Genomic DNA, 27,999 nt, shown 5'->3' with positions numbered 1-27,999 from the left:
AAAATACACATATCTAGTAGTAGCCAATATCATAAATAAAAAGTGTTAGGCAAACACGTAATTTTATGCCAAGAGAAATAAACTACAGAATTTAACTCAATAAAACTATCTCCACTTTTATGTGGACATAAGTCACATAATTTTGCAACTATACCTTCTACTTGTTTTCATAAAACATCATTTAAAATTTAGTGTTGTGGTAGAGAACAGAAAACAAAATCAAGACCTCTGAGCACAGTGAGGTTCAAAGGCCGATGGAATAAAATACATAAAATTCTGACTTCAATGGCTTTCTTTCAACCACCAGCTGAAGCATGACTACAAACATAAATAAAAAGGGGCTGATGATAGACACACATGGTTCAGGACAGCTGTATCTCATTCCTACATCAGTAATCCTCAAATATTAGTCCAACGTTCCCACAGTATCATAAGCACTCTTTGCCCCTCCATTCCTATCAGATGTGTAATTTCTGTTTTTACAGAATGAGTATTTTAATGTTAGGCAAATATATCTTTTTCAGATAGCAGAATTGCCCAACAGAATTTTGCTTTAGACCCCACTAAACCCAGAGTCATGTCTGATAATCAACAGCAGCAACTGTTGGTCCCTAGGGTCTGCCTGTGACTGATGTTTATTTCTCAGTTGATTCTACAGTTTTATTTATATTTGTTCTGCCTTAATTTTCTATTTTGTTGATAATTATTAGGTTTTATTCTTTTTATAATCTATCTAAAGTATTTTTGGGGGGGATAAAAAAAGCAGAGTGCAGACACCAATACAAACAAGTGAACAGTAGAGAATGAAAATGTTTAAAGAAAAAAAATTAATAATATAAAGAGAAATATGTTTGAACACTAAGATGGCTAAGTTAAATATGGCAAAGTTCCCAATTTCAGAATACTTGTAATCAAAGTTATCATTGATCATATTATTAATATTCAGATAGAGTAAAATAATTTGTTTTAAATATGTCTTCAATATAGGAATATAACTTAGGGATCCTAAATATATGAAATTATTTATCCCTTAGTATCACATGTGATACTGTTGTGATACTAAGAATGCAATATAATTTCAAAGTGAAATTTCACATTCTTCCAAGAAAAATAATTTTATGTATGAAGGGCTTATATTACTGTTGGCTGATAAGATCATCACATCCATTTGGACCATCTACTCTTTTTCTAAAATGCAAAAGTGAAGCAATGTAAAGCATATGGGACTTTAATTGGCTTTGAGCTTTGCCAAGAAAAGTCAGAAATTTAATAGGTAAGTAGATGGGGGCATAAGAATGATTCAAGTACTTCCTAGAGAGTTTACTTGGGTGGCACTATTACCTGATCAGACAACATTAGACTCTGTTCAATTATTCACAAGTGCAGAAATGCTATAGTGTTTTATCTCTTAATGTCCCACAAGCCCCTAGCAAAGTTTTTAAAGATAAGGCACCTCAATCAGGAGTCTTTAGACTAGAATGTCCCCTTAACATGACAGGTTAAAAAAAAAAAGATTTTAAAGATGAAAATATTGGTGAAGGAGAAGAGGGAAGTGAACAGCCATGCCTTAATGAAATCAGGATGAGCTGCTCACCAAAATATTAGATTTGCTGGACCTTTGACTTTGTCCAAATCCTTTAAAAATGATGCCCATCTCTCTGATTCCACAGAGCATACCAGATATAATATCTGATCTGATGAATTACCATTTTTATTGGTCATTATTTTATGTATTTAGTTCATTGGCTAAGTCAGTTCCTAGCTTTGGTATAATTTCATCTGCTTGTGCCTAAGATTAAAATGCATTTGAATTATTCATCATTCATTTCACAAATATTTTCTAAAGTCTAATATTGTTCAAGCATGGAGGATCCTGGAAGAATGTATCTTTTGTTCCAAAATGTTCACTCTTAAAAGTCAACACAAAGTGCTAGAATAATGATGGGAATAAGAAAAAGTCTGATATAATAGTAAATATCTATGACAAACATGTATATTTTTGGAGCTGTTTGATGTATTACTATAACATAACACAGATCTTCACAATCAACTCAGCGTCTATATTGTTGCTGCCCTATAATAAATATAGGATACATTTATCTTTTATATTAGATTTGAAAAATTAATCCTAATTAATGTAGGGAACCTCTCTAATTAAAGGGAGTTAATGGCAAGTGAAAAAAATAGTAAAAAATGCAAAGTGAAGTATGCTTAACCCAAGGTTCATTTCAGACACTATTAATTTCCCTCTCAATAGCTGTTTCATGTGGTGGCAATATGGTAAATTTTAGAGAGATTTTTAATCTTCCTCTGTCCAGATCCCAGGCACTCAGTGATACAAAGAATTTAGAAAAATGGATTTATCTTACTGGAAAAGCTTTGTCTATACTAATGTAGAACCCTAAAACATATAATGGACATCCCTGCCTGAATCCTTTCAAAGAAATTCCTACATGAGAAGAATCTGTGGCCTTATTACAACTCTATTCACCACAGAGAAGAATTATACGCAAGGCCAATCCAGCTTGATCCCCAAAGGAAATACAAAGGCATCTTGTCAATAAGCACTATCCTGTACTGTGTCTAGGGATGCTCAGTGTGTATGTGCTGTGCCTCTCTGTGTATTTTGTTCTCCATTTGTCCTCCAAAATAAATATTTAGGAGAGAGCTGAAAATATCAACTGTTTCCTTAAAGGTAAGGATAACTCTGCCCAGACATATTATTTGGGTAAATTAGGTCCCCTAAGGTAAAGGAGATAGCTATTCCTCATGCATTAATTTAATACCTAGGTAACAGAGTTTTCAACATCTTTATTGGTCTCCATTACCTGAACATCGGAGGCACATTTTTGTCTTAACACAGATACTTGAACTTTTTATAATGTCAACTGTGAAACACTGATGGTTTTATATTGAAGGAAAAAAATGTCACCAGCACGAAATAAAGTTGAGTATGTTGTACATAAGGAGTGCTGACATGGACCCAAGTTTCCACTCAGCTTCAAAGAAGTTTGCATTTACTAGTTTTTTTTTTTGCGGTATGCGGGCCTCTCGCTGTTGCAGCCTCTCCCGCTGCAGAGCACTGGCTCCGAACGCGCAGACTCAGTGGCCGTGGCTCACGGGCCCAGCCGCTCCGCGGCATGCGGGATCTTCCCAGACCGGGGCACGAACCCGCATCCCCTGCATCGGCAGGCGGACTCTCTCTCAACCACTGTGCCACCAGGGAAGCCCTACTGGTTTATTTTTAAACTCTAAATAAAATAACATCACAGTATGTCAGAAGGTGTCTTTGATGAAAACTTTCTGATGACACCTTATCTCCTTCCCTTCCAATGGGAAGCGCACCGTCTCCAGTTATGGGTGGTTGGAGTCTAAAGGAAAGACTTCAGTAACTACCTCTATGGTGTACACAGTCATTACACAGTCATTCTGAGAAAAAAAGTCTCCACTGCAGCTCAAATAAATAATCGGATTTCTTGCTGGTGAAGAGGAGGAACTATATGTCAGACAGGCAAGAGATATGATCCCAGGTTTAACTACCAACCCCGACAAACACACATCCCTAATTCAGTTATTCTGCCTAAAAATTTACTAGTATCAACTTATTTTGCTGGGTGAATCACGCAACTACGAAGGAGAGACATTTAATAAACTTTGGTAGCTGTGTTCGAACATTAATCTTATAATAATGTCACTGCCAAACTATAAAATCCCTTTGCTTCTGATAGACGTGTGACATCAGGACGCTGGCTGGATGCCAATTGGTAGAAGTCGGCAATGCTTTTGGCCTAAGGGTCACTACCTGGAGGGGCAGGCAAGGGGAAGGTATCGTCATATTAGGCAACAGGCCCCATGTGGAAACGGAATAAAATTTCCTTGGTACCTTCGGTCACACCTTTTGTGCCCTTTCCCCCATTTGCTTCTGATACTTAATGTCTCAATGAATGACTTGATCCTTCAACAAAGGCTCAACTCAGATTCTTTATTCAACCCAGGCAGCAATGATCATCATCAGTTGATATCGTTACTGCTATTATTATTGAAGAGCTTTAAGCCAGGCACTGACCAGATATGTTTCTATTTATAAACAATGACTCTGGCAGCCGGGTGAAGATGAGATCGAACAGGGACAAGAATAGAAATGAGAAGGTGATATAGGGATGACAGTGGAAGAGGGCTGAGACCAGAAAGTGGTGAATGTGACTTGGACTGGGGGCACGGCCTTTGACACAGAGACATGAAGATGTCAGGTCAGTGGTTCGGAACCTCAGCTGCACATCAGAATCATCTGAAGAGCCTTCTACAGTTCTGAAGCCCAGCTCCACCCTCAGAGCTATTGGCTTACTTTTCTGGGTGTAGCCTGAGCTCTCAGGAAATGACCTCTTCACAGTGAGGGCTGAGAACCACTGGGTCCCAGCAAGGCTTTGGAGGACTTGATGGATTAGACGTGGAGAGGTTAAGACGAGGGAGGTAATTTGTATGACAGCTACAATTGTGGCAGATGAGTAACTAGTTTACTTGTAGTGCAATTTCCAGAGGAGGAGAAGACTGGAAGCCCAGATTTGAATGTGAACTCTCCTGATGATTTTGATTTGGCAATTTTTTAAACACATGTGTATCAATTTTGTGTAGGCCAAAGAAAACTCACCAAAACTATAAAATAAACAACCTAAGATAGCCCTAACATTCAGGGGACCAGTCGCAACTTCTGCCTTAAATCAGGGAGGTTAAACTCTAATTATGGATTTCAGACTGTCACAGAATGCAGGAGTGAAATTCTCTGGAGACTCCTGGAAACACATCGATTAATTACTTGATACCTCATTAAGAATAAAGGTGACCTGGAGTATTTGGTGCACTGCAGTTGTGAATTTATTTTCTCCCTCCTTCTCTCCCTCCCTCCCCCCTCCCCCTTTCTAAGGAAGCATAATTTGTTTTTCCAAGGTTATGGGTTAAGGAGCAGATATCTTATTAAGATATCTTAAGCAGATATTAAGATATCTTAAGCAGATATATTAAGCAGATATCTTATATCTTATTAAGTCTCAGGTCTGTGCTACTTCTCAAATGTGGTTTTCAGCAGACTTTTTTGGGGGGAGGGGGTGGTCAGGGGGGCTGTTATAAAGTTTTACTTTTGAAAATACAATTTATATACATCGGACGCTTTTCTAAATACATACCAGAATTTCAACAAGTCTACCACGTTCCCAACAATATTTTGAAAGTTGAATACAATAAAGCAATGAATCTTGTAATAAAGTATCTGTTAGTGATAAAATACCACACACACACACACACACACACACACACACAGTACTCATCAAAGTAGTCTGAACTGAATTAAATCAGGAGCTCCAAGGCTTATATCTCATGAGAATCTAATTTCAGAATATTCCCTTCAAGAGTATTCATTAAGCCATGAAACTTTCAAATACTGTATTTTTTTTGGTTTTATGTCATATTTATGTCATTATATACCAAGGGAGTACTTGTCACAAAACCTAAGAGGAGCAAAGGATCATTAATTAATTCCCATTTAGTTCATAATTTGGTACTCAATTTTGTCCAAGACTGAACTAATTTTGGAAAAAAAAGTTTACATCCTTCTGTTAGACTTTTGAGCTACAGATACTATATTTATAAACATACCAGGGGATCTGTCATATTTCATATACTTGAGTTCCATAGAGTTGTATATTAAATCTTATTAGTTTCAGAACCATATGAGCATGGAATTTCCTTTCTCTACTGGCAAGAATGTATTCTTAATTTGTATTAATCCCATAACAAAGGAAATGAAGGGTCTTGGGGAGTCTTGTAGGTCATACTATAAACACATACGCTAAGTGGAAAAGACAAAGGTCATCTCTGACACGTGAATTTTACTCTCCAGAACAAATTTCATCCTCAGTCAACAACAAGAAAAGCAGACATGGGTATACATCCTTAGGTATGATTCAAAGAATGGGTAAGCAAACACTGAAGCTTTTATGTACCTGTTCCAGGTAGGATCATCAAACCAATCCAATGTATCAAGGACTGTGCTGTGTGCTGAACTCTCCTTGTAGGAAAAAACCAGATGCCATGTCACCACAAAAGCTGAAAACCAAACAAATAAAGAAGGAGTAAATAAATCTAAAACAAGATAAAAGAAGAAGTAGGATACTTGGATCACTTGATTGTGAAATGGCATTTTAATTAAATGATAGATTTCATAAATGGAGATTCATCCCAGACTTTCCCCAAATGGACTTCATCAAGGAAACCCTTTCATTCCACAATACCTGTTAGCATCCTGCTACAGGAGTGATCCACGGCAGTTACTGGGGAAACAGTGAGCTGTGTACCCTACTTTTCCACGAGATGCCACATCTCGTAGACTCTGTCATATACGGTCACAAGTTCTCAGGTTGAAACTTCCAATAGCTGGGAGTACTTTATGCTTCCCCATTAAAATATGCACATAAGGCACATATATTTAAAACACATATAGAAAGCTAAGCGTTGAGTTTCCTTCACAAGTTTCATAGCAAATTAGCGAAGAACCACTCACCTGACTAGTACAATTTATTTCATGGCAACAAGTATTTGACATTCATCCATCATTTTGATCAATATTTACTCAGTGAATAACATGAACCAGATATTGTGTTGAGAAAATGAATAGGACTTGGTCCTGCCTTCAAAAAACCCAAGTCCACTCAAGTGGGCAAGGCCACGTTGGACCCTCATCAACCCTGAGGACTCAGTCATTGTGTTCCCAGTGCAGACAGGGTACAGGGGTGGCATCACTGAACAGAGAGTCTTTAAGCTGAGCCTTGAATGTTGAGTAGAAGAGTGACAGGCAGACAAAGAGATATGCCGGCGAAGCAGGGTTGAGGGAGGAGAAGGGTGTTATTCAGGCAGCATGTTCAAACACAGGAAGCTGTGAGGGAGAACGGCATGTTCTGAAAGCTGCCTTATATCGGGCCTACAATAATATGAGGGAACAGAACATGCACAAAGGGAATGGCAGAACATCCCTTTACAGATTTAAAGGGCTGTAAATCAGTCCACGGCACGGCGGTACAAACGAAAGCACCCACTCCAACAATTGTACAGAAGCTGAACCTATTCCCAAGCTCCTCTACACACGTCATCGCATCCTGGCTTCACAAGGCTGAGGGGTCTGCCCAAGACCTGAAGATAACTGGTGTAAGTTCATCTGTATCATTTTTCAGATTCTGCCTCGATGGGATGTCATATGGGATTTGTCTCTCTCTAACTTACTTCACTTAGTATGATAATCTCTGGGTCCACCCATGTTGCTGCGAATGGCAGTATTTCATTCTTTTTTATGACTAATATACTTATTTACAAAACAGAAACGGACTCACAGACATAGGAAACAAACTTATGGTTACCAAAACGAAGGTGAGGGAGGGATAAATTGGGAATTTGGGACTAACAGATACACACTACCATCTATAAAGTAGATAAACAAGGACCTACCGTATGGCACTGGGAACTCTACTCAATATCTTGTAATAACCTATAATGGAAAAGAATCTGAAGTGACATACGTGTGTGTGTGTGTGTGTGTGTGTGTGTGTGTGTGTGTGTGTGTGTGTGTATAACTGAATCACTTTGCTCTACACCTGAATCATTGTAAATCACCTACATTTAATAAAAATAAAAAATTTAAAAGCTTCATACAATTGGAAAAAAAAAGTGATTCGTGTAGACCAGTCCAGTGCCCTCTCTGTGCAGGGAGCGGTGCATGTGGCATGTGGTATGGACGTTCCAGTCTCTGTTCTATTTCATGACGTGTGCTTTCCCGACTGTACTGCCGTGTGGACTCCGGGTACAACCAAACCACGGCCACCATCACCTTTCCTGTTTCCAATTTCAGGAAGTCAAGCGTGGGATAGAAAAATTGTGATTAATTCCACATGTTTTCACCTGGATTTTGATATCTTTAATAAAAGAGTTCTCCGTGTGGCCATACTGAAGGCAAGACTGGTCCAGCAACCGTGGAGAAACCGGTGATTCTGTCTACACCCAGCTCTGATCCTCAAACGCCCTCTGTGGACGTAACTGTTATATATGAGCCTCTCTCAGGCCTGGTGGTTCTCGCTTCTGACTTCACCAGCACTTTAATAACTTTGCTGATGTAGTGTGTGGATAAAAGGGCTTTGAACTCTAGGCAGAGGTTGGAATTAGTGCATCTATTCAGAGAGGAATGGAGTCCAGCACTCATTCGTAACATGTAAAAATGGGGAGAGAAAGCATGGAGATGAGGGCAAAGCAGGTTTAGTAATGCAAAAATGAAGAAACCTTGTCTATGACACATAGCTTATATAAGAAAAACTCTAAAGGAGCCTGTGGCATTCTCCAAAGGATGAGAAATATAGTTGCTGAGGCTGGAAAGATTGTAGAGGATTTTTTCCCTTCCTCTTCTCTCTCCTCCCACTTTTTCTCTTTTAAACTCCTGAAGTGAAACTGCTTGGAATACATCTTACTCAGTTCAATTTCTCATCATGAAGGTGAGAGACTGGAAAAATATTTCGGTAGCCCTGAAATCTCCTTGCCCTCATGAAAGAGGATAGAAGTTTTTATTTTCAATGCTTTTCCAGTTGAGAAACTGTATGCTTGTTACAGGCTTTCTGAGACCTTACAACATATTAGGAATTATTTTGGCTTTAAAGAAGCGTGATGGCTTAAAAAGGCAGCTTCTGCTACAGAGGCTCTCAAGATAGAAACCAATGCCAGGCAACAGATGAACAGTAATGCCTAGAATACAGACAGACACTGGATGTAAGACAGACAAAATCCAAATGACAGTATCATCCAGATATGCAACTTCCAGCAATGACCTTGTGTTACAGCTGCTTGACAAACCACACTTGTTACCACAGAAGTAAGCTTGTTCTTGACATGCAGCAGAGAGCAGATGAAGCAGAAGCATTATTTGAAACCAAAACGTAGAAGCAAATAAACGAATCAAAAATACCTGTGAGCAACCTAATGGAAGAAAACTTGGATAAGTCATTTAAAAGAGAAACTGGACTACACACAACATTCTAAAATGAGTAATTTATGGAAAAAAATTATTTCGAATGTATTTCCCATTTGTTTGTATGAATACTTAGGAAATTCATGGGGTCCAACCGATTTGACCTCAGTGATTTGCTGTATAATCCAGCATTTGCCGGCACGATAGAAATTGGTTCTCTAGAGAAACCTGACAGGGCTTCCCTGGTGGTGCAGTGGTTGAGAGTCCGCCTGCCGATGCAGGGGACACGGGTTCGTGCCCCGGTCCGGGAAGATCCCACATGCCGCGGAGCTGCTAGGCCCGTGAGCCATGGCCACTGAGCCTGTGCGTCCGGAGCCTGTGCTCTGCAACGGGAGAGGCCACAACAGTGAGAGGCCCGCGTACCGCAAAAAAAAAAAATAATAAATAAATAAAAATAGAGAAACCTGACAACTAGCCCCTGTAAACTCTGGAATGAGAAATCGGGTTCTATGAAAATTTGTACCAAAAGAACCTGGATGCTTAATCCATGCAAGAAGAAGTCGGGGCAGGTGGATTGGTAGATGAGATGAGGGAGGTACAGGCAGAGGGAAAGAGAATTAATTATTTCCCTTATAGTACTAACACGCCAGGCATTGATATCTCATCTGATCATCTCAACAACCTTGTGAAGAAGGTATCATCGTCACTAGTTTACAAATGAATTATTATTTTTTTTGAGAGGCTAATTTACTTAATACACAACAAGAAGTGGCCTGAACTGGGATTTGAAACTATGTTTGCCTGATACTTAGGTGATTTTCCTAATTAAAACCACAGTAATCCTCAAACAGTAAGCAATATGTAAATTTAAAAATCTCAATAGCAATCAAACAAACCCAAAATTTAAAAAATGACACAGATTGCATTAGCTACAATTATAAATAATAAAATGCAGATGGGACTATTGGGAAAACAATGGATAAACTCATATATTTTGGTGGTATTATGCATATGTAGAACCCACTGAATCACTGATCTCACACATACCTATATTTAGGGTCCTGAAACATATTCATATCTTTGGACCTACTAATCCCACTCACAAATTATCCCAAAGAAACAATTCAAAATTAGGAAAATGTTCATTGTAGCATTATTCATAATACTAGTGAATAACAGAAACTATTTGTGTATCCCACAGCAGGGCATCTAAGAAAATGTTTGTATATTAACTCCACAGTATATTAAGTAGCCAATAAAGTAATAACTAAGGCACAATATAGAGACGTAACCAGAATAAAGAAATTGTGGTGCTAGGATAGAGTAGCTGTGAGTGCATTAAAAAATCTTAACCCCATTCTCATAATATATTTTAAAATTGTACTCATTTGAAATACCTACTGAATAAAAATACAGACCCACAAACATGATATATATTTGGAATACGTGTTTACATGGTGAAATGGTCTCCAGCACATAAAATATTATTTTGTTACATCGTTAAGTATTTGATAGTGGAGGAAGGAGGTAGGAGATGAAAGAGATATACTTAGTATGATGCTGAGATTTTATATATATATATATATATATACATATTTTAACAGAATGGTGACAATCAATTTCTTATAATGACAGTCCACAGAAAACTTAGATTACAAAACCAAGAAGATTTGTTGACATAATTGCTAATGCATGTGATTTTAAATGAATCTATGATCAACAGTCTTTTCCACACTGTAACATAACTTTCACCTTCTTACATTCCCTCTATCCCATTTTCTAAAGGAAAAAAAAAAGCTAAAGAAAATTGGCTGAGCCTCAGAATCTCCCATTTCTTCATTTTCTTAAGACATCACCCATCTCCCAAACAGGGTCTCCTCCATCCCTGGGAAGCCATTAAGTCTTCCCAGGGCAGGGAGAAGGTGCATTTGAAGAGACAATAGCTAACTCATAGCTACTGGCTTCTGTCTCACGTAAGAACAAGGGTGAACTAGCAAGTGTTTGTCATTTGTCTCAGATGGTATCTATTCATCTCTCTCTAGTCGTGATCTCATTCCTGGTTTTAGGCAGTAAATTTCTAGGATTTGCTGCTCCAAAATATCTCCTACCCTCTAGAAGTGAGATTAAGGTGGAAAAACTACATTGCCTATCTCCTGGCTCAACAGCTCTTAGAAAGCAAAGGAACATCCATCCTAAGTCTGTAAATCTCACAAATCATTAGAAATTCACAAACCGAGCTGATCTCCCTGTGCTATGGGGCTGCTTCCCACTAACAATCTACCTTACGTTTGGTAGTTGCTTTGTGACCGCCTGGAGGGGTGGGGTAGGGAGGGTGGGAGGGAGGAAGACGCAAGAGGGAAGAGATATGGGAACATATGTATATGTATAACTGATTCTCTTTGTTATAAAGCAGAAACTAACACACCATTGTGAAGCAATTATACCCCAATAAATATGTAAAAAAATAAAAAGAAATTCACAAACCACATCCCCTGCCTCTCCCCCGGCAGTTGCTTATACATTTACATATAAAGAGAAATGCAAAATTAAATGTAATTCAAGTACTGCTCAATCTCTTTTGTGTAAGTCAGCCTTTCCATTAGCGTTCCTCTCTCACTCTTTCTTTAAACACACACACACACACACACACACACACACACACACACACACACACACACACACACACACACACACACACAGTGGAGAGGGGTATGGCTTCAGTAAACTCAGGAAGAGAAGAAACATTCTGCATCTCAAAACATGACTTAGTCTATCTCCCTTGACCTATGCGGCAGGGCTCCTTATCCATGTGGGCGCTCCTAGCCCGGCTGACATTTAGAATTAGGCTCGCCACTGGCATGCATACCATTTGTTACTTCTTGACCAATTAAAGTTGGGTAGACATTTCTGTTTAACTCAGCCTCATCCAACCTCCTGCTGACAGTGCAGCCTTCTCTGACGTCTGACTGCGATGCACGTTCAGCCCTGGGGTGCTGCAGCCCTCAGGTAAGAACCACTGACACATTCTGCAGCTGTCCGGGGTCCTATCTATGCCACACCAGAACGGAAGTTCCAAGGCTTTCCTCCGATTGACCAGGCTGAACTGCTAAGTTTGCTATGATGCTGGCAGAGGGCTGCATATGAAGTAGTTGCCTGTCTTGGTACACATGTCCTTCTCATAAATACAGTCCTCATTCTCTGGGCTGAAACTCCAAGAGAGAAAGTTGGGAGGCACGTATTAGACTGCTTCACTTTCCTTCCTTCCACCGTCATTCTTGTTTTGCAGAATTCCTCGGACTCAGCAAGGGGTCATGTTTTCCTTTTCTTTCTTGGTGTTGTAGTCTATTAATATCAGAGAGTGAGCCTAGATGTGATAAGTTGAAGGGTTTTTCCACCATATATGACTGGCATTTTCTGGGCTGACCCTTGATAAACTAAAAAAATCTAGAAAATTCTTTCTCGAAAACTAACTTGGATTTCCACTTTTAGCCATAACAGAGTACAGGGATGGAGTATAACCTATACCCTGGCACCCCCCATCCCCCCAAAACCCCGAGAAAATATAATAAATGAAATAACTATTTTGAGGAATTGGGTAAGTAGTGTAGGACTGTGATGACAGAGAAGGGAAACCAAGAAGAGAAGAGAAACCTGTAACTGGGCTCTTGGTTTGGAAGAGGCTTCTGGGAAGTGGGCACAGGAAGGGGAAGTCAAGCACAGCTCGGTTGCCTTACTAAATTGAGGAAGTGGTGATCAAAGTTTGAGGAGTCTAGTAGTCCTCTGAAGAAGATGCTCAACAACGTTAGTTACTAGGAAAATGTAAATTAGAACCACAATTAGATGCCATGACACCATTAAAACAACTGATTATCGTAACCTTGGCAAGGATGTGAGGTAGCTGTAACTCTCTTACACTGCTGGTAGGAATGTAAAATGATACAGCCACTATGGAAGACCGTTTTGCAGTTTATTATATAGGTAAATATACGCTTAATATGTAGCTGAGCAATTTTACTCCTAGCTATTTACCCGAGAGAGATGAAAATATATGTCTATAGAGAAACTTGTGTATCAACGTTCATAAGCAAAGCAACTTGATTCATAATCAAACTGGAAAAAAATGTCCATCAGATGGAAGGGAGAAAGCAAATCTTGTTACTGTCATACAATGGAATTAAATAGGGATGCAATGCAATAAAAAGGGATGAATCACTGATACTATTTCACAATACCATGTATAAACCTCAAAAATATTATGTTGAGCAAAAGAAGCCAGATATAAAAGTGCATACTGTGGGACTCAATTATTATAAAAGTCTAGAAAAACGAAATCTAATCGAAGGATCAAAAAGCAGAACAGTGATTGCCTGGGACTGGGGTGGGATAGGGTGTATGTCAATTGACGAGGAAGGGCTACACAGGAACTCTGTGTGGTGATGGAAATGCCCTACAGCTTGATTTAGTGGTAATAGCACGGTAGGTAAATCTGTTTAACCTCAACCAAATATGTACTAAAAGTGAGTGCTTGTTATTGTATATACATTATATCTCAATATAATATTGAGATTAAAATTAACTTTACCTGGTTTCTTATTCTTTTATAGTATCAGAACTGATCTCTTAAAATAGTTTTAAGTAATTTTTAATATTAAAATATTAATTTAGGTACAAAAGGAAATACACAGGTCTTACATTTGTTTTAAAGGAATCCAGTGTTTGTGGGAAAAGGGTGCCACAGAAAAGAAATAAGCTGGCCATGTACTGCCACTTACTGAAGGCAGGTGGTCAGCACAGGGGGTTGATTACGTTATTCTGTCTACTTTTGAATATGTCTGCAATTTTTTATCTAAAACGTTTTAAACATCTAGTGGATTGCGTTTCTTTAATTAAGATATTCTTACTATATTAGTTAGCGGTAGATGTCTGCCTTAACTACTTCCTCTCCGCATCCTTATCTCCTGATCCTGTGTAACGTCTTTCTGCATCTTTGTTACATTTTCCATTTCATTCTCTGCTTTTCTCCTTTCACCTCTTAGTCAACAGCAATTTTCACAGAATCAACTTGTGTGACATGGATAAGTCAAGACCTGAATAATTTGAGAGAAAATTAATTAAACCTCTCAGTCTGGTCCTTTATATTCGACAATCACGAATTTCAGTAAGCCTACCTGCAGAAGAGAGGCCCTTTCAGGAACAAATGAAACAGCAAGGTGTAGAGAAACACCACTTTGTTAAGTAAAGCTGAATGACAGTCTGCTTAACGTGATGACTGAAACAAATGGAACAAGGAAACCAATTCAACACAGTGAACACAAAGAAAGAGTACGAAAAATTTAAAAGGGAAAGAAAATTGGACTTAATTATTTTCATCCTACCTTCCCCTTTTAAGGCATTCGGAGTATTGCTACCTTCAGGCAAAGCTGGCTCCAGGCTCCCAGTCACATGAGTAGGGTTCTGGTCCGGAAGTGCTGAGCCCGGTTCTGGCTAACACAGAGTGTACACAGACTCCATGCTGACATTATTTTTACAGATTTTATAAATCATTTTATAGATTTTCCAGGAGATTGAAGCTCACAATGAAGTCAGTCAAAATAGACTGATTAATGATATACTGAATAGATGGCAGTGTTCAACTATGTAGGCAGGGATGGTCTTTAGAGACATTAATGTTCCTTTCAGTTTCTTAGTGATGTATAAAATAGAAAATGGTGTTTTCCCCCGATCCTATTATCTCTAGAACTACCCGTGGTTTCTGTGTATAAGATCCCAAACTGTTTTTCTAATGAGCAAAAGAGTGGACAAAAAACATGTACTAATTACCAACAAAGAACGTAAGTGCTGCAATCACACTCTGATGTGCTAAATTAGAACTTTGTTCTCCAGAACCTAACCCATTATGGACAAACTGAGAATTGTTCTTAATGTTAAACTAGAACAACAAGGCACAGGGTGCTTAAGAGTGGAAGTTGTGCAGGGGCTACACACAATCCTATTATCACAGAGCTCTCATTTTCCTTTAGACACATTCCTTTTCTAAGTATATCTTCTAGTAAAACGTTTCACCTTAGGAGCAAACTTAAAGAACAAAAATTTTAAAAAGAGTCTGACTATAGAACAAGGGATATAGAAAAATTCCTAGGATAGGGACATATGACACCTGTCTCTTTACCAAGATGTTCTACATTTAATTATTCCAAAGAAATGCACAGGTAGAAAGCATGATATACTAGTGTCTTTGTGGGATGTAGAGAAGTGTAATTATCTTCATTGCCTTTGGGAAGTTTATTTTCTCGTTTAGGCAAAAAGATAATCACGTCATAAGTAACATGATAAAAAGTTATATATATATATGTATATTATATATATAATGTGAATCCATCCATCTATGTATTCATCCATTCATCTCTCTATCTATCCATCCACCCATCCATCTATCCATCTATCTATCTATCCATCTATCTTTCTACCTACCTACCTATCTATCTCTCTATCTAACGTGGTGCTCGTGTTATTGGCAGTGAGGACTATAGCGTCATGGGAAAAGCACAGATTCAGAAAGGATAAACTGAGAGAGAAGGAAATGCTTTGTGGGAGATAAGCTAGATCTCAAATTATGAGTAAAACTCATAAAATAACAGGAGGGAGGTGCTTCAGGGATGGGGGACAATAAAAACAAAGGCTAAGAATCAAGAACAGAGAGGACACACCATGGGACCAAGGGAGAATGACACTGAGCTGAGATAGAGGAAATCAGGTTGGAGCCCAACTTGGGAAAGCCTTGAACGCTGGTCCTCAGGAACTCGTATTTTAGCCTGAGAGCAGCACAGTCGCTGAAATGTTTTGAGTAGGAGACTGACACACTAGAGGTGGTTTTTACATCAAAGAGATCTAGAAGCTATGCCGACTGGACACAGGGCAAGAGGCTAGAGAACCATAGGCCAAATCAAATTTTCAAAGCATTTCGACCTTAAGTGATGACTAAGGAACATTTCTAAGTAGTAGTAAATTCCTGATAAAATCAAGTGCTTAGAGTCTGCACACACTGTTCAATTTCAAAGTGACTCAACACAAAACACTGACTGCACACGGCTTTAAGCTGTATCAGAAAGACAACAGGGGTCATCACAGGGTTGTAAAGCCACAAGAGCAGAGAAGGATGAGTCTGGTGTCCCTCAGGCCCCGGAAGACAGTGAAAGAGGACAAAGAGGAAGTTGATTTGTGCTAGAACCTGTGGAGTGGGGTCAGGTTTTGACAGGAACACACTGAAGACAAGGGGATTCGGACACAGAGAGATCAGGAAAAGGTCGGGAGGCAGCAGCAGCGAACATGTCAGGGGGCTCCACGAGTGCCTGTCCCTGTATTTATAGGAGGTGGCACGTGCGGAAGGAGAAAATGAAGGAATATTTCCCTGAGAAAGTTACTTCTCCCCTTTGGGCTTCAGATTCTTCATGGAACTCTTAGGAACTGTTGACCGAAACCACCTGCCTTAGCCAGGAATGAGGATAACTGCCTGCCTGAGTTGTCTCACAACAGGAGATCCCACTGCCTCCAGAAAAAACTAACTGGGAGAATTCAGGAGGGGCAGAAGGGAGGGAGGACACACCAGCCCATAGTACATCTTGTTACACTAACCTGGAAGAATTCGGGAGGGGCCGAAAGGAGGAGGGAGGGGACCGACGACATGCCCTGCCAACCTCCCAGAAGCCCTCACGCTGGAATCCACCTTGGCTGAGAGATGCGCGTGCCACCAGGAAGGAGCCTGAGTCAGACCCAGCATGGGCCAAGCAAGATGACTGGCCAGAGGCAACCCGGAAACTCACCCCATTACCAGAAAACCTGAGACTGCGAGCCACGAGGGTTCTCTTCCCCTGCTGCTCCCCGCCCAGGCATCCCTTTCTAACAACGTCTTTTGCTTTGTCAGTATGTGTGTCTCCTCGGACAATTCATTTCCAAGTGTTAGGCACGACGAGTCCACTCTCAGGCCCTGGAAGGGGTCCCCCTTCCTGCAACGGAACTTTATATTTTTACAGTTTAAATTCACACTGAAGACCTGCCCAGAAGTTAAATGATAATCACCCTGTAACTGAGAGCAATGAAATAGAGAGATCGTGGGGTGCAGTCATGGTGGGGATCATAAGAAAAGACGAGGTCTTGATAGATCCTGGGAGATGACTGCAATGTACCAGGCACAGAGAAACAGAGAAGGATGTTCAGGTGGGTGGAATAAGGGACAGGTGCCAAAGAAAACGTGTCACCAGAGTTCTGAGTGTAAATGCCTGACTTTGAGCTTTCTGACTGTAATGTAAGTTCCTGACATTAAGCACCCATTTCAAAGTCTCAATAAACATACTGCCAGCTGTGTGACACAGCCGCTAATAAAGCCACTAGATAAGAAACCGTGCTGTCCCGCGCACAAAGTTCCCCTCGTAGAAAGAACTGGGTGACCTAGATAACAACCTCCTGGAGTGACCCTGCTTTCCCCTTCCTGCACCCTAATTCCTGCTCTTCTGTCTTAAATTTGCCAATAAAGAGTGAACCTGAGAAACCCTAGTGACCCCACCCTTAGACGCCAATAAAGACAGAGTCTCGGGTCTGCACGCCCTCTCCCTCTCTCTACCCTTGACCTTGCTGTCTGGTTCTCAGGAGTGTCATGTACCCTCCAGGACCTGTGAGTAATAAATTTTGTTCTTCAAAGTTCCCTAATGGTTTTTGCTACGGTGCATCTTGCAATCATAATAGGAACCACAAGGGCTGGTCAAGCCACAACTCTGGCTCTAGCTGGGGAAATGTCTGTGGTGGCTCAATACAAGTAATAATACAGGCCCAGGCATTCTTAGCCTATCAGTTCACTATCAGTCACTGTCAACCTGCTGACCCAACAAGACAAATTCTCAACAGACTGGATACAGAAGACAAAGGTGATTATTCACATATTTTTACATGGTCAAGGAACCAGAAGGACAGTACTTCCTTTGAGATAAAAAGGGAAAGGGGTGTGTGTGTGCGTGTGCGTGCGTGTGTGTGTGTGTGTGTGTGTGTGTGTGTATTTCAGGAAACATAGTAAATAGATCTGTGTTTTCAAGATGCTGAGTCTGGGGTGAGGGGGACTCATTCAGTAATACAAACAACTAGTAACACAGAAATTAAGCTTTGGAGAGAGAGTTGAAAGATTAAACATGAAGATGACCTACCTGCGTAACAGCTGGGAGAGTGACTTGAGAGATGTAGAAAAGGAAGCAAAGAGAGTGTAAAAGAGTAGAGGAAGACTCATTTTTAGGGAATCACTATTTCAGGAGGCAGGAGGTGGAAAAGAAGAATCCAGCCCAAACCTAGAGACCGGCAAGAGAAAGCAGAAGAACCCAAGGATGCTAAGATACTGACTGCAGTGTCACAAAACCGCCTCAAATTCTAAGAAGTTTTCAGGTAGAAAAACTGGGAAAAAAAAAAAAAAGCTCAGGTTAGGAAAAAGAAGGGTTCACTGATAACCTTTAAGACCAATGTTTCAGGATACTTCAAGTGGAGACACTAAATGACAGTGAATTAAAGGTGAGAGGGGAGGGGAAGGCAGGGCAGGGCACACAACGCTGATGAATCTGGCAGTGAAGGCAAAGCAGGAAAATGCACGTGAGCTGGAGGATACAGCGCCAGGCACACAGCAGACACTGGAATCTTTCTGAAGGAGTGAAAGGAGGCTGGGAGGTGAGGTCAAGAAATATTTTACATTACAAAAATTTTTGGGGGGCCGTGTCACATGGCTTGTGGGATCTTAGTTCCCAGACCAGGGATTGAACCCGTGCCCTCGGCGGTGAAAGTGCAGGGTCCTAACCACCGGACCGACAGGGAATTCCCAAGAAAAAAATTTTAATTAAAAAATTTTATTGAGGTACAACTGACATATAATGTTATATGAGTTTCAAGGGCATAACACGATTCGATATTTGTAAACACGGCAAAATGATGACCACAAGAAGTCCAGTGAACATCTGTCATCATACATAGTTATTCATTTTTTTTTTCTCGTGATAAGAAAAAAATTGAGTTTTAATGTTTAAAACACCAGGATTCGAAGTCAGGAAATAGGCAGAAAGGGCAGATGTTAGAGACCAGGGAGAGGATGAGAGTCCAGGTAGAAATGTGAATGTCTTAGTTGAAGGGACATTTCCTCTTCAGAGACAGAGAAAGGGGCAGAATAAGGACAGATGTGTTGAAGAGACTGGAGGAAAGATGTGTGGGCTCTAGGTTTCTCAGAGAAGCAGGTCATGGGGGTATTCTAAGAGAGCTTGGGTCAGAAGGGCGGTGTATAGAATTAGGGGTGGAAATTGAAGGGGAACTTTCGGCAAAGCCACTCTGGAGAGTGGACTAAGCCATGGTGAAGGCTTGCTGAGGAGGCAGCAGGAGCCACAGTTACAATGAGCCTCGTCTACAAGCCTTGTGGCTTTGCCCAATAATATCCTGTGACACTGAAACATGAGAAGAGGCGGGCTTCAAGGAGGGTGACGGGGCAAGTCCAGAGGAAGCGGTGAGAGAGGCCGGAGCGTCAGAGAGGGTGGCAATGAGGGGTCTGGACAAGATGCCTGGTGTGGCCTGAAGGGAACTCGCAGCACAGTCTCCATAGGAGACTGAGGAAGAAAAAGAGCCCAGAATTCACAAGGCAAGATTCTGAAGATAAGAGGTGTGGTCGGGCTTCCCTGGTGGCGCAGTGGTTAAGAATCCGCCTGCCAATGCAGGGGACACAGGTTCAAGCCCTGGTCCGGGAAGGTCCCACATGCCGCGGAGCAACTAAGCCCGTGCGCCACAACGACTGAGCCTGTGCTCTAGAGCCCATGAGCCACAACTACTGAGCCCGTGTGCCTACAGCCCATGCTCCGCAACAAGAGAAGCCACCGCAGTGAGAAGCCCGCACAACGCGATGAAGAGTAGCCCCTGCTCGCTGCAACTAGAGAAAGCACGAGCGCAGCAATGAAGACCCAAGGCAGCCAAAAATAAAAATTAAAAAAAAGGTGTGGCGAACAAAATAAACTTTCTACATGGTACAGGTCCCTCCACCAAAGGAACAAGGGTAATTGTGTTCTCTGTGTCACAGAATAAAAAATGAAAATGTTTGGAAAGTATTTTGGATATATATAGAAGGCCCCATTAGTTCAAAGGAAGCAAGACCAGTGTGCTTGCAACTTCCACTTTGTGTAGGGCACAAAGAACGGGGCCACACACAAGGAGGAATTTGAGAAACGCTTTTGATACCGTTGAATCAGTGATAAACCAAACATGGAATAACAGCTATTTTCCTTCCGTGGCTGTGTACATGAACTAATAGAGCTGGACTGAATAGAACAATTTAAGTGAAGATACTGTTTTATGCTTGAAAAGAAAGGAGTCTTAAGTATTTACACACAAAGAGGGTTCTTAGATAACTGAATGCTTATCTATTGCTGTCTGACGTCATAAAAGTATTTTTTAAGTGGAGATGACATTAGGATTTTGGTAGCTTTCAATACTTCATGGGGACCACAGGCAAGACCCAGAGGATAAATCTGAGTATCACATTTGTGAAACTTGGTTTCATGACTAAGAAGAAATATAACACTGTTATTTTTTATAAGTGTTTCATGTATATATATTAGATAATTGTTCTGATATGTAATTGACTTTCACTTACCATCCAAGATTGTACCAAGATTTTATCCCACTGGTTCCCTAAGCTGATGAACTCATCGAAATTCCCCAGAGACTTCTTTAGCGGGAAAGATTTCTGGTACATCTCCAGAGATTCTAATTCTAGAGGCCTGAGACTGGGCACAAGGATCTGTATTTTTACAAAAAGTCTCCAAAGGAATACTGAAAGAGTCTTCTACTGGTAAGGACTGACTATAATTAACAAACGGCAAAATAAATGTATTTTGATTGACATTGTATGAAATATAAGAGTAAACTGGCATTGGTCAACTCCTGTCCCAGATATAAGACTAGCTTGTTATTGCACTGGAAACCTAATACGAACGACTTTGGTTTTATTTATTCCTCCTTAAGAATATAAATCGGACTAAAGATAATTAAGCCATAAACTAGAAATTAATTTACCACTGTATATTCTTCCTTTCTCCTATGATTCCATTCCATTGGCCATTATAGCACTGATATGTGATGCGATCACCTTCCAGTATATTTGCAACAGGGAAGCATTCATGTTTCACTCTCTTGGGATGGGCAGCAAGGTAAAGAAAAGTAAGAAAAAGAAATGTGAAGTAAATGGGGTCTGGGAGTTTGCTGACAAAATTAAAATTCATTGTGTTAATTCTTCTGATATTCTTGTAAGTTTGCTGAGATAAAAGTCAAAGCTCTCAGGGTGATCTGTATTGAACGAGGGGATAAGAAAAAGAAGGAACAAAAGAGGTGAGATTGAAAAGCTTGAGGAAGCAGAGCAGACAGGACAGCAGCCCCTCTCAGCTCTAACTCAGCGCTGCTCCAGCACCAGGACCGCACTGGCTCCCAAACTAAGACCTCCTGTTTCCCAGACATGGGAATCCATGTGAGATATTTAGAAAAAATGAAAGAACACCAAAAAACCCCAAAAGAAAGAAAAGAAAGATGAAAACCAACCAACCTGTAACAAAACCAAAATCACCAAATAAACACTCCTATCCTTTTTTAACAATTGCATAAAACTGCTAACTTTAGTCGGTCTAAAATCGACTTGTATTTATTGGGCACCTATTCTGAGCAAGCTTAGGGGACAACAGTAGGAACCAAATAAATACAGTCTCTATGCTCATGGGTTACTTCAGATATTTCCTAAAAACTAGGCCTGATATTGTTTTGAGGCTATAAACCAGTTCTGCTGTATTGAAAAGAAAAATCAAGAAAAGACAACGTACAGACTGGGAGAAAAGATTTGCAAACGATGCAACCGGCAAGGGCTTAACTTCCAAAATACACAAACAGCTCAAACAGCTCAATAACAACAAAAACAAACAACCCAATCAAAAAATGGGCAGAAGATCAAAACAGAAGTTTTTCCAAAGGCATACAGATGGCCAGTAGGCACATGAAAAGATGCTCAACATTGCTAATTATTAGAGAAATGCAAATCAAAACTATGAGGTATCACCTCACACCAGTCAGAATGGCCATCATCAAAAGATCTGCAAATAATAAATGCTGGAGAAGGTGTGGAGAAACGAGAACCCTCCTACACTGTCAGTGGGAATGTAAATTGGTGCAGCCGCTAAGGAAAACAGTATGGAGGTTCCTTAAAAAAACTGAAAATAGAGTTACCATATGATCCTGCAATCCAATTCCTGGGCATATATCCAGAGAAAACTCTAATTTGAAAAGATACATGCACCCCAATGTTCATAGCAGAACTATTCACAATAGCCAAGGCATGGAAGCAACCAAAGTGTCCATCTACAGATGAATAGATAAAGAAGATGTGGCACATATATATACACATACCACGTGTATATAATGGACTATTACTCAGCCATAAAAAAGAATGAAATCATGCCATTTGCAGCAACATAGGTGGACCTAGAGATTATCATAGTAAGTGAAGTAAGTCAGACAAGAGAAAGACAAATATATGGTATCACTTATGTATGAAATCTAAAATACGATACAAATGAACTTATGTACAAAACAGAAACAGACTCACAAAGATAGAAAACAAATTTATGGCTATCAAAGGGGAAAAGGGGGAAGGGATAAATTAGGAATTTGGGATTAGCAGAACTACTACACACAAAATAGATAAACAACAAGGTCCGACTGTAGAGCACAGGGAACAACTTTCAATATCTTGTAATAAGCTATAATGGGAAAGAATCTGAAAAAGAACACACACACACACACACACACACACACACACACACACACACACATATATATCTGAATAACTTTTCTGTACACCAGAAACTAATACAACATTGTAAATCAACTATACCTCAACTTAAAAAAATCAAGATACTCCCAGTATCTTACTAAAACCTGAATAGGTAGCTACCACATCCAGTCAGGAAGGCTGAAAAATGTTCAGACAAGAGCCATTTTGTCATCTATACCTTTTGGGTTAATTCTGTTATATCACATGGTTAAAGGCTTTCATATAGCATCCTATAACTATCATGTATAATCATTTTAGAAAACGGATACATTACGCCGGTGACATTTCATACCTACTCAAGTCTGGATGAAAGACTGTTCCTACTTACGTGAGGTAAGCTTACAATCATTACCAGAATTCTAAGATGGTTTTCAATCAGCTGGAAAATAGTTGTTTTGTATTTACAATAATCTCTGAAACAGTGACCTTCAACCTTTTTTGACTTCTTACCGGCAATCAGATCCGTATTTTTTTACATTGCAACCGAGTGTACCCATGTACCTGTGTACACAAATGAGGATCTAAAACTGCAACAAACGTTTCCTGTAACAATATTTATTCTCACAGTGAGTGCATGGTGTTCTTAGATATTTTGTGCCACTTTTTTCATTAATAAACTTTATTCTTTAGGGTAGTTTTAGGATTGAAGAAAAACTGAACAGAAACCACAGAGAATTCCCATATATCTCTCTCATCACTCCCCCCAGCCTCCATTTTCCTTATAGTTAACATCTTGCATTCTTGTGGTATATCTGTTACAATTAATAAACACATATTTATACATCTTTATTAACTAAAGTCCATAGTGTACATTAGGGTTCACTCTTTGTGTTGTACATTCAATGGGTTTTGACAGTGTATAATGGCATGTGTCCACCATGACATGAAGAAGAGTTTCACCGCCCTAAACCACCCCCCCGGGGCTCTATCTATTCATCACTAACTCCTTCCCTCTCCCTCAACCCTTGGCAACGGCTTATCTTTTTACTATCTCCAGAGTCTTACTGTTTCCAGAAAGTCATATAATTGGAATCCCACAGCACGGAGCTTTTTTTGCTGGCTTCTTCCACATAGCACTATGCATTTGAGGTTCCTCCATGTCTTCGAGAGCTCATTCTCTTCATTGCTGTATAATATTCTGTTGTATGGATGTACCACAGTTTGATATTACTGCATTCTATCTCATTAAAACAGTCTGGCTGTGAAGTAGGCAAACAGTAAACTGATTTCAGAACCTACGAGTGGGTCATATCTGTGGTGTGGAAACTATTGCCTAAAATGTGATCTTAGGTTCTTGCTGGACACAAAGGAACAAACAGCTTGGTCCCTATATTAGGAGTTTAGACTGTTACTGGGAAGGAAAGGTCTACATCTGTGAGATGCTTAGTAACCAAAGGGTAAAACAGAACAGAACTAGAAATCCATTAGTACTGTTGAGGAACATGAAGAACTGGCAAGTTCCCTGATAGAAACTCTGTAAGAGCAGGACCTTACTGTCAATTACTGACCAGGAGACTGAGCATGGTACTTTTGGATGCCTCAGTTTCCTCATGTGTAAAATTTATATAATATTACTATCACACTGTGTACTGTGAGAAGGATATGAATCACGCACATAGAGCTAAGAAGAGGATCTGGCACTTAAGATTTCAACCCATATTAATCTATTATTATTAACCACGCTTCTCTTTGCCTAGAATGCAGTAAAACTTCAATAGATAAATAATTTTTAAAGACTGGAGGATTCCACTTTTCACAGGCTTCGTTTGGTCTGTGCAAGCTTCTGAGAAAAGCCAAGAAGTGAGCCTTGAAGAAAGTATATAGTTTGGTAAGTGGAGAGAGGAAGAAGGATATAAGTGGTTGAGGATATAGCATAATACTGGGCTGAGCAGCAGAAGGAAAAGGAGCATTTGGAGGGCAGTGATCAATTTGATTAAAGTAGAGAGTTAGGAGGTGCGAATGAGAAACATACGCTGACTGCCTTTTAGACATGCTGGTGACAGATATTTTCTGTCACATTCGCAAATGACAGATATTTAAACTTCCTCTTTCAAATGGGCAGGGAAGAAAGACTTCAGTTACCTAAGCAGAAAGCAGAAAGTTCTAATGCTGTCAAGCATCTACTGTATGTAAGGACTTAACTTCTCTTCTACGTATCTTGGAATAGTACTGGTTATCCTTGGAGAACTGAGAAGATAGATTCAAATAATTCTCGGTGTTCTGTGGGTGAGAAGGTTGACCCATTGCCCACTATTGTAGCCATTTTCCATATGGGAATGGTTGAGATTTAAATTAAATGCAAAGAAAAAAATAATTTCTTCAAGTCACGCTAGTTACATTTCAGGTGTTCAGTAACCACAAGAGCCTAGTGGCTACTTCACCGAACTACACAGATGTAGAACATTTCCATCATCATATCAAGCTTCTTAAGAGAAAGAAGGTCTGGAGGCTAGAGAGGCACCTGTCAGATGGGAAAAAGGGGATGAAAGTTGGAGGTGAGAGACAGAGAGAGCAAGATGAAGTGCAGCTTATAGTGAAATAGCAGAGACAAGTACATCTTTTATGGAGAGGGGAAGGCTCCAGACAAGAGGACAACAGGGCAGTTATTAGAAATCTTGGGAACAACTGAGCTGAGCTACAAGAGCTCAGGAGGGACAGAGGATAATGGCAGAGCAGAGGCTTACTTAGAGGTGAAGGGGAAAAGCCCCTTCTCCCCAGAGACACAAGGAGCAGAGGACAGGCACAAAAGCAGACAGTTTGAAACAGAAGATAAAGACACTCATACCTGTGCAGGTATGAAAACCTGGAGCAGAAGGAAAAACAACCATGGAGAATAAAGAACTTTGACTGGACTAGTGTTTTCACACAGTGGATATGGAATAAGTGTACTTACTGAAAATCAAAATCAGTAAAATTATTTTGAAGAAGCCAAGAGGATGCACAGATACTTTTTACAACTTGGCAACTTCTAGGTGCCACAACAGTGGATAATTTTCATATCCATGAATCAAACAATTATTATTATGTATTGGATCCTAATATACCAGGCATTCTAAGCAAACATAATGAAATTGAAAGTCTGGATTTATGGAAAGATCTTGGAGAACAACATAAATAAATGTTACATTACAGAGTACAGCTTAAACATGTTATCTCAAATTAGGGGTGGCAACCCTCCGGCGCTCAGGCTGCAACTCGTTGCTCTTGTCGTTTTATAGAAATCATGAATCAATCTTGACATTCCTTCTGGTCGAGCCCAAGGAAGCCTCGGGATGCCTTTCAACACAAGACCCATATTCAGTCTACTAGTTAGTATGAGAAATAAAACCTGTTTGTCAATCAGTACAAATGACATTAGAATTGTATAGTGAATCACACAGAGGAAGCCCATGGTAAAGCTACAGATTTATATGATAACAATACACTCATCTCACTGTTTGAAATCCAAAGAGAATCACTCATCAGAATAAAAGAGTAGACCTCAATAGATGGTCTCAGCTCTTTTAGATATTTAACTCGTAATCTGGGAACTTTTCCTTATTAGAGAGACCCATAAACAGAGCATATTAATAACTGCAAATTGAAATTAACAAAGAGGCACATACTAGACCACTTAAGATAACCCCAATAAAATATACTCCATTGTCCTCAATTTTTCACTAAGGATGTAACAAAAAAGCTGTCAGAGTAAGAAGATAAACCTTGCAATTTCTCTCCAAGGAATGTAGGAGGAAGAATATGTTAGTTATTTAAAGGACATATGAAGCCCACAAAGCAACCAAGGGCAGTGGAGACAGATGAGATTTTTCATGAGATTTTGCTTTATTTTAAAAGGCAGCCTACCACTGTGAACATTTTCTGAGGTCCAGTGACTTACCTGTCCAAACTTCAAATCACAGAATCAAACGGGAGTCAGAAATTGGTGATATCGTGAGATTTAGTACCTAATATAGATTTCTGATCGAGAAAAAAGTATCATAGTATAATAGGGAATTAAAGAAGAAAAGGGAGTCTCAAACACCTATTCTGGTAGCAATCTTGATGAATAGTTCACATAAGCTGCTGACCTTTGTGTGTTGAATCATCAGGGCCCATAACTGCTGAGCCCACCTTGTTAGCCAGTCAGCTCAATCCTTAATACCAGGTTCTGCAGTGGAAAAATTTTGGCAGGGTGGTGTTCTACCTTGGTTTCTCTCAATTTACTGGAAACATTCCAAATTGAGTGCAACAGTATTAAAGACTATTGTTTCCATTTTCTCAATATCCTGTGTAAAGCTGGGTAATTTTATAATGGCAATAAAATTACAGAAAGAACACTGAGACGTTTTAGGTATTCCAGCTCCTCGTCACGTTCCACCGTAAAATGGCTGTTTCCAAAATAATTTATTCAGTATATGTCATTAAATAGAAGTCTAATGAAGTTGAAATAGTATATACATATATAAATATATCACGCGTAAACGTCGCTGCAAATACACCTATGGCCTTTCTCATGAAAGGCCCTTTTTTATTCTTAGACTAAATCCTTTCTATTATAAAAAGTATATTGTATAAAAAGCATAGTATTATAATATCCTTCCCTTAAACATGTTGTCAGCAAAGATTAGTTGCTTTAAGTGATCCCCATTTTCAAAACCCCAAATTCATAATTCTCTCTTGGCCTCCTAAGCTATTTTGAAATCCTAAAATTTGAGAACCATTGCTATAGAAACAAATAACTCCTTGATGCACACAATCATCAAAACATTTCAAGGATATGTCTTTTAGAAATAAAACACAGAAGTTATAAAAATGAAGTATGATGACTAAAGCTAGAAAAAAGTACTTTAGTAATATTTTTTTAACTCATGTAAGGAATATTTGTTCATTATGGAGAATTTGAAAGAAGAAATTATTAAAATTTTAAAAATCACTTATAATCCCAATACTTATATATATGTCAGTTTTTTTATGTCAGTTTTTTTCCTTTACATTTTCTTAATATTTATATGTACCAAAAAAGGGATGGCATCAAGTCGACTATTTCATTTCCTATTACTCGGGAAGCCTTTAGAAACACTGTTTATACCGAGAAGATGTTTCAAGATGACACTAATATCATGCCTGATTTGCAGGTTAATGAACT

General features: G+C 39.6%; 1 long non-coding RNA gene across 1 annotated transcript in view; it reads right to left on the bottom strand.

The window, feature by feature from the left end:
* LOC132507542 (uncharacterized) overlaps nucleotides 1-27,999 on the bottom strand; it is a 278,374-nt gene that overhangs the window by 141,323 nt on the left and 109,052 nt on the right. Inside the window, exon 3 of the long non-coding RNA XR_009536209.1 lies at nucleotides 5,997-6,099. This is a non-coding gene — a long non-coding RNA (uncharacterized LOC132507542). The remainder of the gene's footprint in view (nucleotides 1-5,996; nucleotides 6,100-27,999) is intronic.

The sequence above is a fragment of the Lagenorhynchus albirostris genome, chromosome 16 (genome assembly GCF_949774975.1).
Source record: "Lagenorhynchus albirostris chromosome 16, mLagAlb1.1, whole genome shotgun sequence".
NCBI lineage: Eukaryota > Metazoa > Chordata > Mammalia > Artiodactyla > Delphinidae > Lagenorhynchus > Lagenorhynchus albirostris.
Note: the sequence above shows the minus strand (reverse complement) of the source record. Positions and strands in the feature narration are given on the sequence as shown.